The 11,385-nt window shown below is 33.6% G+C and overlaps 1 long non-coding RNA gene across 2 annotated transcripts; it reads left to right on the top strand.

Moving 5' to 3' along the window:
• Positions 1-745: 745 nt before the first annotated feature.
• LOC135149776 (uncharacterized) lies at positions 746-9,522 on the top strand. 2 transcript variants are annotated; one of them, XR_010287991.1, is made up of 5 exons: positions 746-902; positions 2,376-2,569; positions 3,442-3,568; positions 8,202-8,395; positions 9,268-9,522. It is a non-coding gene; the product is annotated as an uncharacterized LOC135149776 (long non-coding RNA). The 2 variants fall into 2 exon arrangements; XR_010287990.1 differs by having other exon boundaries at positions 761-906.
• The last annotated feature ends 1,863 nt before the right edge of the window (positions 9,523-11,385 follow it).

Genomic DNA, 11,385 nt, shown 5'->3' with positions numbered 1-11,385 from the left:
CCCCGGATTCGTGGACCGTCGCAGTATAAATTATTTTTCCGGTTCATTAGGGTATCGCATTTTGTTGTCTGTTTTGAATTGAATACCATGTTTAATATGTGTATTACTTGTTCTACGATTTAATCGTATTATCTGGATGTGATTTATGCTTGTGTGCATATTTGTTCTGGATGTGATTTATGCTTGTGTGCATATTTGTTACAAATTGCTTTGTTATTTATAAATATTTATGATTTTCTTTAAAATGGATTATAGTAAAATGAATTTCTAAATATACAAAAATGATTTGTAAAATTCTTTTAATTACTTGAAAATGATAATGAATATATTAGGAGTTTTTAAAAATATTAAAAAAATATTATTTTGTAAAATTTTGATTTTTAAATATTTTCTAGAACGCAATTAATTTCTAAATTGTGTATAAATTTCATATGTACTCGATAAATCTCAAAACTTTTATTATATTAGTTTTACAATATTTTGATATTTATAAAAATATTTTGGTGAATTTCGGGAATATTTTATTACAAGTGATATCTGTAAATAAGCTAGTTGCGGGTATTAGCTTAGTGATTATTCTACAAAATAAGACACGTAGCCGCACCAAAGTGTGCCACGTGCCCTCAATATTCCACCGCCTCTTCTTTTCTTGGCTCCCCCGTCTCTTTTCCTTCTTTTAATCTGCATAATTCTCAGTCTCTCTCCCTCTCCCAAATCACTCTCAATCTCACCTCTTCCCTCAATCAATCTCTCTCGTGTAATTGCTCTTTCTTCCTCCTGCCGTTGCTATAACCGCCGGGTCTTTGCCGCCGCTTTCTCTTCCGGCCAGAACCACCACCGTGGCACCGCCTGTATCTTCCTCCTTCCGGCAACCACCATAGCCCTGCACCAGTTATAAATCAGTGGGTATAAAGATTAATTTATCTTTGTCAAATCAGTTCTATATAAACGTATATATATGTGGTGTTGTGTTTATATGGATTAAATTGATTTATATAATCGATTTATGTGTGCTTGTATGTATACAAACTGATTATATGCTTGAAATTGAAGGTTGATTTCATTTTTGAGATTGAGATTGGTGTTAGTAATTGTATGATTGAATTGTGTCCTTAATTGATATTTGAATTGGTTGTTGTAGGTTGATTATAAATAGTGCGCCAACTAGTAGTTTAATCGGATGACTTGGGTACTTGAATTGTGGGAATATATAACTGAGTATTCAAGCTTTAAGGTCTGAGATTTGTGTAAATGTTTTCAGAATGGTGTTTTAAGAGTTTAAGCATTGGGTTAAAAATTTAGATTTACACATAATCGGTTGAATTGTAGGTTGCTGCTGATCTGTTTTGCCGTACAATTCTGGGCTCATAGATTTGAATTATATGCTTAATCTTTGTGTGGTTATGTGCTCCTCAGAGTCTAGTTTATGTGCGCGAAAGAATCGAATCGATTCGATTAGCGAGCTAGGAGATATGACCGTTTTAGTATGGTATGCGCAGAAAATACTGGACAGGGTCTGTTATACTGATTGCAGACTCTGTTTGGAGGTCTTATACTTGGTGTTTAATTCTGAAATCTTTACTGGAGTTAGATGTTAGTGTCTGGAATATGTCATTAAAATTTTATACAAACAGACCAATTTTCCTATTTATTAAAATTCTTAGCGTGGGGCTGGTTCTGCAGGACAGACTCAGGTTCTTGACTTGCAGGCCCTGTTTTACTCCCTTAAACATGGAATTTGCTTCTGAAATTTTTATAGTAGATTGGAATAATGTTTAGGAGTGTCTCATAGAAATTTTGTATTAAAGAGATAAATTTTCAATTTATTAAAAATCATAGAGTGAGGGCTGTTTGAACTATTTGTTCTCGTCTTCTTTCTTTGATTAGTGCATAGGAGGAGGTTATACTTGGTTGGTCAGTGTTAATCATGTTTAATAGTGATATATGATTTCAAATCTAGCTATGCAAGTGTGCATACTGTGATATTGTGTTTTAATTGATATTGGTCCAGTACTTATTTGTTTATTGAGTTGGATTGAGTTGGTTACTTGTTGAATAATATAAGAATACAGGTGGATAGTCCGATAAATAGAGGAAGTGCTGTCGAATTTTCGTTAGAAACTATATATGTTTTACTTGTTGAAGGATATTAAATAGATAAGAATAAGGTGACATGGTTAACTGAAACATGTTAAATGTTAACTTATCAATATTGACTTTTTAATGGCTATATAAGTTAATTGTTCAACTATGTGCTATGTGTTTGTCTGACTACGTGGTATGTATATGCGAAGGGTAGGTATATAATAGGTCTTAATGCTTTGCGAGCTTAGTTAATCCGTCGACGACTGAAATAATATTTTGCCATCGTATAGAATTGAACGAGACGTTGATCGAGGCATTGATCGAGAAGTGATTGAAATGGGTATTCAGAAATAGCTAAGTTGTGTTGCAAGTTGAAGTTAGGCAGAGATTTGCTATAGATAAAATCTTGTCAGAAGCTGGCAGAAAGGAATGATATGGCACTACATAGTGTTATTAGAAATCTGAGATAGACACCGGAGTTAAGGCAAGTATATATCCAACCTACTTTCTCTTTAAAAGATTTTGCTCCTGCAATGCTTTGTTATGCTTTGAATATTGCAAAACTCCTTATAGAATTAGACTTCTACTAATTAACTAGTATTCTGGAATTACCCAAGTATGAAATGGAATACCCTTTGTCACTTATATCTTGCAAATGTATCAGCTTAATTATCATCCTTATCTTCTTCAACTGCCAGATACTTAATATTGAGCTTATAACTTTGTTTTCTTACCTCCCTCTCAACTACAACAAATTGTGTTCTTGCTTATAAACTAGTTCACTTATTTGTTTCTGACTCATAAATGAAACCCTATTTCTTGAAAGACCTTAGTTATCATCATACAACCTACCCTGCCATTATTATAAAATACATTGATACACTTGATTCAGTAGCCTATACCCTTGATAAAGAATACTTAATTAGTAGAACTCTAATGCTAAGGTGTTGAAATGAATATTTGGTTGAGAATCAATGTTGCTTACAGATTTTGAACCTTGGTTTTAAAATGAAAAAAAAAATGAATTGATTTATCTGTTTTAGAAAGGGAATTGGATGAAAATGTTTTATGACCGAGGCGCCGGTCCCAATTGAATTATTAAAGGCCAAAGTGTGCCTAGGATCCTTTATATTTGAGAACTCGTATTGAATATGCGGGTTCGGAGCTATGTCGTGGGCTGATCACCCAGCTTAGCTCGTAGCGTCTTATCTGGTTCCAATTCCATAAAGAAGAAACTGTTTTGTTTAAATCATATTGTGTTGGTATCATTATCTTTATATCATTGTTGGTTTGGATATTATATACTTGTTGAGCATTCTTTTGCTCATTCTTGCTATTTCTTCTAACCCCTTTCAGATAATGTTAAAGATGGTTCGCCTATTTAGGCTAAGCATAAGAGTAAGGCTAGGCGAGGATTGCAAGTGACTAAGTTTCAACCTGATGGTCAGGAAGAGTATCCAAGATCGAGTCTTTGGGACTAGTGGTAATTAGAGTTGTCTGAATTTGATTTAGTTGTAAAAGCATGTAATAAGATTTATTAGTTTTACTTTTCTGATTTCAATAATATAGCCTGTTTGCGATCCTGTTTTAAAGGGGGTTAAACTTTGTTCTTTTAAATCTTTTAATAAAGCTTTTAGGTTTTAAATTCTTTGATTTTTATTAGCTTTTCAACAATACATGTTTTGAAAGGGCAAATCATTTTTTTTTATATCCAGGTTTGAAATACTTGTTTTTACTTCCTTTAAAAAAAAATACAGGTTTTCAATGGTTTTTCTTTTAGTGGCGCCAAATCTAGACCCCCGGATTTGAGGGCTGTCACAGTTGGTATCAGAGCTACAGGTTATAAGTTATTGAAATCAGAGTGTAGGTCATAATAATAGGTTTAATGAAAAAGATCACGTAGTGTAACCTCACATAGAGGTATCGTAAGACTATTTGGGGATAGTATTTCTGTGCAGAAAAAAAAAATGAAGCTAGACGATTAACTTGAGTGTATATGTTTAGAAAGTTTATGATTTCTAAGTCTAGACACTAGGATTATAGTGTTGATTAACCGAGAATGGTATTGTTGTGAGAAAGGTCAAGATTAGACCTAGTTAAAAGAGTTGATGGTAAATGATTGAGCTGAAATTTGTAAAGATGCATGGCTCAGAGCAATCTAACCATGTTGGATATTTGAAAGTGGTTTATTGATTTGATTGAGATATGAAGAGTGAGTGTGAAATATGAGTTATGTTGGATTAGAAGGAAAGTTGTGCAGATAGAGGTAGATAGATGAGGAGTGGGGGATAGAGAGTATGTGGAATTGAGTCCAGTTATGAGAGACGATTAATGCGAGTAAGTTAGACATCGATGACGACGCTTCAAGATGATCGAGACTTTTAATGACATCAAGGTGGGCCTATAACCCACAGATCGACGAGTCAGAAAATAGAAGATATGCTACATGTTGTGCTATGGACTTCAAAGGCGACTGGGATGAAGTCGGAAATATAAACTACTTGGGCCAGACTTATTAGAAACGATAACGTCTACGATGACATTTTACGAGACTATTACGAGTCAACATCGATTGATTATCGAGAACATTGAAAAGAAGACATACGTCGAACAACAATTTATTGAAGCAGCGCGAAAATTTGAGAAGACCTTGGCAATACCTCTCTTCAACTAAAGATTCTTTTGATTGTTTTCTCATCAGTGAGATATCATCATGATTTTTTTTTTTTTTTTTTTTTACAAAAGTTTCGATAAATGAGATCTTCAATTTCTCAAATTCTAAGATGACATTAATATTGACTATTGGTATGAGTTGGAAGGCAAAGATATGTGATAAAGGTTTGTTGTGATGAGACAGTGAAATATTTCTTGACATTCCTTGATATTCTTTCATCTTCCTTGATATCTCTTGGTGTTCTTTGACATTTGATATTCTTTGACATTCTTTGATATTTCTTGATATTCTTTCCATTTGATTGGGATGAACAACCCTATTTATAGGGGACACAAGGTATGCCTGTCTGTGTGATAGGAGTTGGATGGGACGCCATCACTTGTGTGTGTTGTGATTACAAGAAGGTTAACAACCTTTAGTAGTGTCTAATATGGACACGCAACATTAAGTTCATTTGATCGTATTGATATCCCAGTCACTCTTGTATTCCAATGTGACCTATTGTGAAAACATCTTGTTCCTCCAAAATTCCCAAAGATTGATTCTTGGGAAATGAATTTTGCAATTGTGAAAGTTTGATTCTCCTATTTCCTTACAGTCAAAGGTATACCAAGATCGATCATAGGTGTGTGATGATACGTTATGACGAAACGTATAGTGGAATCTCATAAGTGATACGTTTGAGTTCTCTTTGTGGATTCCGAGGGCGGAATCCTTTTAAGGGGGGTAGAATGTAATACCCCAGAATTTTTTATTATTGTTTAGTTTGTGATTATTATAAATCTAATTTGTTCAGATATTATCGTTATCTTTAATTGAAAAGTGGATTGATTATGTGAATAGTTCTATGTGATTATACTTGTTCTGTGGATTAGTATGGATTTTAAAAATTATGCGTCCTCCTTTCTTTGATTCCGAGGACGGAATCCCTATAAGGAGGGTAGATTGTAATGACCCGGATTTTAAAAAAATATTTTATTAATATTATAAATGATTTTCTTAAAAAGAAGAAATAAGATTTAATATTTTATTCTAGTTTAATGAGGTTTCAAAGTTTATATATTAAACCCCGGATTCGTGGACCGTCGCAGTATAAATTATTTTTCCGGTTCATTAGGGTATCGCATTTTGTTGTCTGTTTTGAATTGAATACCATGTTTAATATGTGTATTACTTGTTCTACGATTTAATCGTATTATCTGGATGTGATTTATGCTTGTGTGCATATTTGTTCTGGATGTGATTTATGCTTGTGTGCATATTTGTTACAAATTGCTTTGTTATTTATAAATATTTATGATTTTCTTTAAAATGGATTATAGTAAAATGAATTTCTAAATATACAAAAATGATTTGTAAAATTCTTTTAATTACTTGAAAATGATAATGAATATATTAGGAGTTTTTAAAAATATTAAAAAAATATTATTTTGTAAAATTTTGATTTTTAAATATTTTCTAGAACGCAATTAATTTCTAAATTGTGTATAAATTTCATATGTACTCGATAAATCTCAAAACTTTTATTATATTAGTTTTACAATATTTTGATATTTATAAAAATATTTTGGTGAATTTCGGGAATATTTTATTACAAGTGATATCTGTAAATAAGCTAGTTGCGGGTATTAGCTTAGTGATTATTCTACAAAATAAGACACGTAGCCGCACCAAAGTGTGCCACGTGCCCTCAATATTCCACCGCCTCTTCTTTTCTTGGCTCCCCCGTCTCTTTTCCTTCTTTTAATCTGCATAATTCTCAGTCTCTCTCCCTCTCCCAAATCACTCTCAATCTCACCTCTTCCCTCAATCAATCTCTCTCGTGTAATTGCTCTTTCTTCCTCCTGCCGTTGCTATAACCGCCGGGTCTTTGCCGCCGCTTTCTCTTCCGGCCAGAACCACCACCGTGGCACCGCCTGTATCTTCCTCCTTCCGGCAACCACCATAGCCCTGCACCAGTTATAAATCAGTGGGTATAAAGATTAATTTATCTTTGTCAAATCAGTTCTATATAAACGTATATATATGTGGTGTTGTGTTTATATGGATTAAATTGATTTATATAATCGATTTATGTGTGCTTGTATGTATACAAACTGATTATATGCTTGAAATTGAAGGTTGATTTCATTTTTGAGATTGAGATTGGTGTTAGTAATTGTATGATTGAATTGTGTCCTTAATTGATATTTGAATTGGTTGTTGTAGGTTGATTATAAATAGTGCGCCAACTAGTAGTTTAATCGGATGACTTGGGTACTTGAATTGTGGGAATATATAACTGAGTATTCAAGCTTTAAGGTCTGAGATTTGTGTAAATGTTTTCAGAATGGTGTTTTAAGAGTTTAAGCATTGGGTTAAAAATTTAGATTTACACATAATCGGTTGAATTGTAGGTTGCTGCTGATCTGTTTTGCCGTACAATTCTGGGCTCATAGATTTGAATTATATGCTTAATCTTTGTGTGGTTATGTGCTCCTCAGAGTCTAGTTTATGTGCGCGAAAGAATCGAATCGATTCGATTAGCGAGCTAGGAGATATGACCGTTTTAGTATGGTATGCGCAGAAAATACTGGACAGGGTCTGTTATACTGATTGCAGACTCTGTTTGGAGGTCTTATACTTGGTGTTTAATTCTGAAATCTTTACTGGAGTTAGATGTTAGTGTCTGGAATATGTCATTAAAATTTTATACAAACAGACCAATTTTCCTATTTATTAAAATTCTTAGCGTGGGGCTGGTTCTGCAGGACAGACTCAGGTTCTTGACTTGCAGGCCCTGTTTTACTCCCTTAAACATGGAATTTGCTTCTGAAATTTTTATAGTAGATTGGAATAATGTTTAGGAGTGTCTCATAGAAATTTTGTATTAAAGAGATAAATTTTCAATTTATTAAAAATCATAGAGTGAGGGCTGTTTGAACTATTTGTTCTCGTCTTCTTTCTTTGATTAGTGCATAGGAGGAGGTTATACTTGGTTGGTCAGTGTTAATCATGTTTAATAGTGATATATGATTTCAAATCTAGCTATGCAAGTGTGCATACTGTGATATTGTGTTTTAATTGATATTGGTCCAGTACTTATTTGTTTATTGAGTTGGATTGAGTTGGTTACTTGTTGAATAATATAAGAATACAGGTGGATAGTCCGATAAATAGAGGAAGTGCTGTCGAATTTTCGTTAGAAACTATATATGTTTTACTTGTTGAAGGATATTAAATAGATAAGAATAAGGTGACATGGTTAACTGAAACATGTTAAATGTTAACTTATCAATATTGACTTTTTAATGGCTATATAAGTTAATTGTTCAACTATGTGCTATGTGTTTGTCTGACTACGTGGTATGTATATGCGAAGGGTAGGTATATAATAGGTCTTAATGCTTTGCGAGCTTAGTTAATCCGTCGACGACTGAAATAATATTTTGCCATCGTATAGAATTGAACGAGACGTTGATCGAGGCATTGATCGAGAAGTGATTGAAATGGGTATTCAGAAATAGCTAAGTTGTGTTGCAAGTTGAAGTTAGGCAGAGATTTGCTATAGATAAAATCTTGTCAGAAGCTGGCAGAAAGGAATGATATGGCACTACATAGTGTTATTAGAAATCTGAGATAGACACCGGAGTTAAGGCAAGTATATATCCAACCTACTTTCTCTTTAAAAGATTTTGCTCCTGCAATGCTTTGTTATGCTTTGAATATTGCAAAACTCCTTATAGAATTAGACTTCTACTAATTAACTAGTATTCTGGAATTACCCAAGTATGAAATGGAATACCCTTTGTCACTTATATCTTGCAAATGTATCAGCTTAATTATCATCCTTATCTTCTTCAACTGCCAGATACTTAATATTGAGCTTATAACTTTGTTTTCTTACCTCCCTCTCAACTACAACAAATTGTGTTCTTGCTTATAAACTAGTTCACTTATTTGTTTCTGACTCATAAATGAAACCCTATTTCTTGAAAGACCTTAGTTATCATCATACAACCTACCCTGCCATTATTATAAAATACATTGATACACTTGATTCAGTAGCCTATACCCTTGATAAAGAATACTTAATTAGTAGAACTCTAATGCTAAGGTGTTGAAATGAATATTTGGTTGAGAATCAATGTTGCTTACAGATTTTGAACCTTGGTTTTAAAATGAAAAAAAAAATGAATTGATTTATCTGTTTTAGAAAGGGAATTGGATGAAAATGTTTTATGACCGAGGCGCCGGTCCCAATTGAATTATTAAAGGCCAAAGTGTGCCTAGGATCCTTTATATTTGAGAACTCGTATTGAATATGCGGGTTCGGAGCTATGTCGTGGGCTGATCACCCAGCTTAGCTCGTAGCGTCTTATCTGGTTCCAATTCCATAAAGAAGAAACTGTTTTGTTTAAATCATATTGTGTTGGTATCATTATCTTTATATCATTGTTGGTTTGGATATTATATACTTGTTGAGCATTCTTTTGCTCATTCTTGCTATTTCTTCTAACCCCTTTCAGATAATGTTAAAGATGGTTCGCCTATTTAGGCTAAGCATAAGAGTAAGGCTAGGCGAGGATTGCAAGTGACTAAGTTTCAACCTGATGGTCAGGAAGAGTATCCAAGATCGAGTCTTTGGGACTAGTGGTAATTAGAGTTGTCTGAATTTGATTTAGTTGTAAAAGCATGTAATAAGATTTATTAGTTTTACTTTTCTGATTTCAATAATATAGCCTGTTTGCGATCCTGTTTTAAAGGGGGTTAAACTTTGTTCTTTTAAATCTTTTAATAAAGCTTTTAGGTTTTAAATTCTTTGATTTTTATTAGCTTTTCAACAATACATGTTTTGAAAGGGCAAATCATTTTTTTTTATATCCAGGTTTGAAATACTTGTTTTTACTTCCTTTAAAAAAAAATACAGGTTTTCAATGGTTTTTCTTTTAGTGGCGCCAAATCTAGACCCCCGGATTTGAGGGCTGTCACAACTTGTACCTTCATTTTTGGTTGTTTGAAATTGGAATCAACTTGTAGTTTCATTCTTGACTCGTTTGAGCCCGGAAACAACTTGTAGCTTCATTATTGACTAGATTGAAGTTGGAAACAATTTTTAGGTTCATTCTGGACTCGTTTGAAGTTGAAAACAACTTGTAGCTTCATTTTCGGTTGTTTGAAACTGGAATCAACTTGTAGTTTCATTCATGACTCGTTTGAGCCCGGAAACAACTTGTAGCTTCATCATTTACTAGATTGAAGTTGGAAACAACTTGTAGCTCCATTACGGTCTCGTTTGAAGTTGAAAACAACTTGTACCTTCATTTTTGGTTGTTTGGAATTGGAATCAACTTGTAGTTTCATTCTTGACTCGTTTGAGCCCGGAAACAACTTGTAGCTTCATTATTGACTATATTGAAGTTGGAAACAATTTTTAGCTTCATTCTGGACTCGTTTGAAGTTGAAAACAAGTTGTAGCTTCATTTTCGGTTGTTTGAAACTGGAATCAACTTGTAGTTTCATTCTTGACTCGTTTGAGCCATGAAACAACTTGTAGCTTCATTATTGACTAGATTGAAGTTGGAAACAATTTTTATTTTCATTCCAGACTCGTTTGAAGTTGAAAAGAACTTGTAGCTTCATTTTCGGTTGTTTGAAATTGGAATCAACTTCGAGTTTCATTCTTGACTCGTTTGAGCCCGGAAACAACTTGTAGCTTCATTATTGACTAGATTGAAGTTGGAAACAACTTGTAGCTCCATTCCGGACTCGTTTGAAGTTGAAAACAACTTGTACCTTCATTTTTGGTTGTTTGAAATTGGAATCAACTTGTAGTTTCATTCTTGACTCGTTTGAGCCCGGAAACAACTTGTAGCTTCATTATTGACTAGATTGAAGTTGGAAACAATTTTTAGCTTCATTCCAGACTCGTTTGAAGTTGAAAACAACTTGTAGCTTCATCTTCGGTTGTTTGAAATTGGAATCAACTTGTAGTTTCATTCTTGACTCGTTTGAGCCCGGAAACAACTTGCAGCTTCATTATTGACTAGATTGAAGTTGGAAACAACTTGTAACTCCATTCCGGACTCTTTTGAAGTTGAAAACAACTTGTACCTTCATTTTTGGTTGTTTGAAATTGGAATCAACTTGTAGTTTCATTCTTGACTCGTTTGAGCCCGGAAACAACTTGTAGCTTCATTATTGACTAGATTGAAGTTGGAAACAATTTTTAGCTTCATTCCGGACTCGTTTGAAGTTGAAAACAACTTGTAGCTTCATTTTCGGTTGTTTGAAATTGGAATCAACTTGTAGTTTCATTCTTGACTCGTTTGAGCCCAGAAACAACTTGTAGCTTCATTATTGACTAGATTGAAGTTGGAAACAATTTTTAGCTTCATTCCAGACTCGTTTGAAGTTGAAAACAACTTGTAGCTTCATCTTCGGTTGTTTGAAATTGGAATCAACTTGTAGTTTCATTCTTGACTCGTTTGAGCCCGGAAACAACTTGCAGCTTCATTATTGACTAGATTGAAGTTGGAAACAACTTGTAGCTCCATTCCGGACTCGTTTGAAGTTGAATACAACTTGTAGCTTCATTTTCGGTTGTTTGAAATTGGAATCAACTTGTAGTTTCATTCTTGACTCGT

This window comes from Daucus carota, chromosome 9 (assembly GCF_001625215.2).
Source record: "Daucus carota subsp. sativus chromosome 9, DH1 v3.0, whole genome shotgun sequence".
NCBI lineage: Eukaryota > Viridiplantae > Streptophyta > Magnoliopsida > Apiales > Apiaceae > Daucus > Daucus carota.
This window is presented reverse-complemented; position numbering and strand designations above follow the sequence as displayed.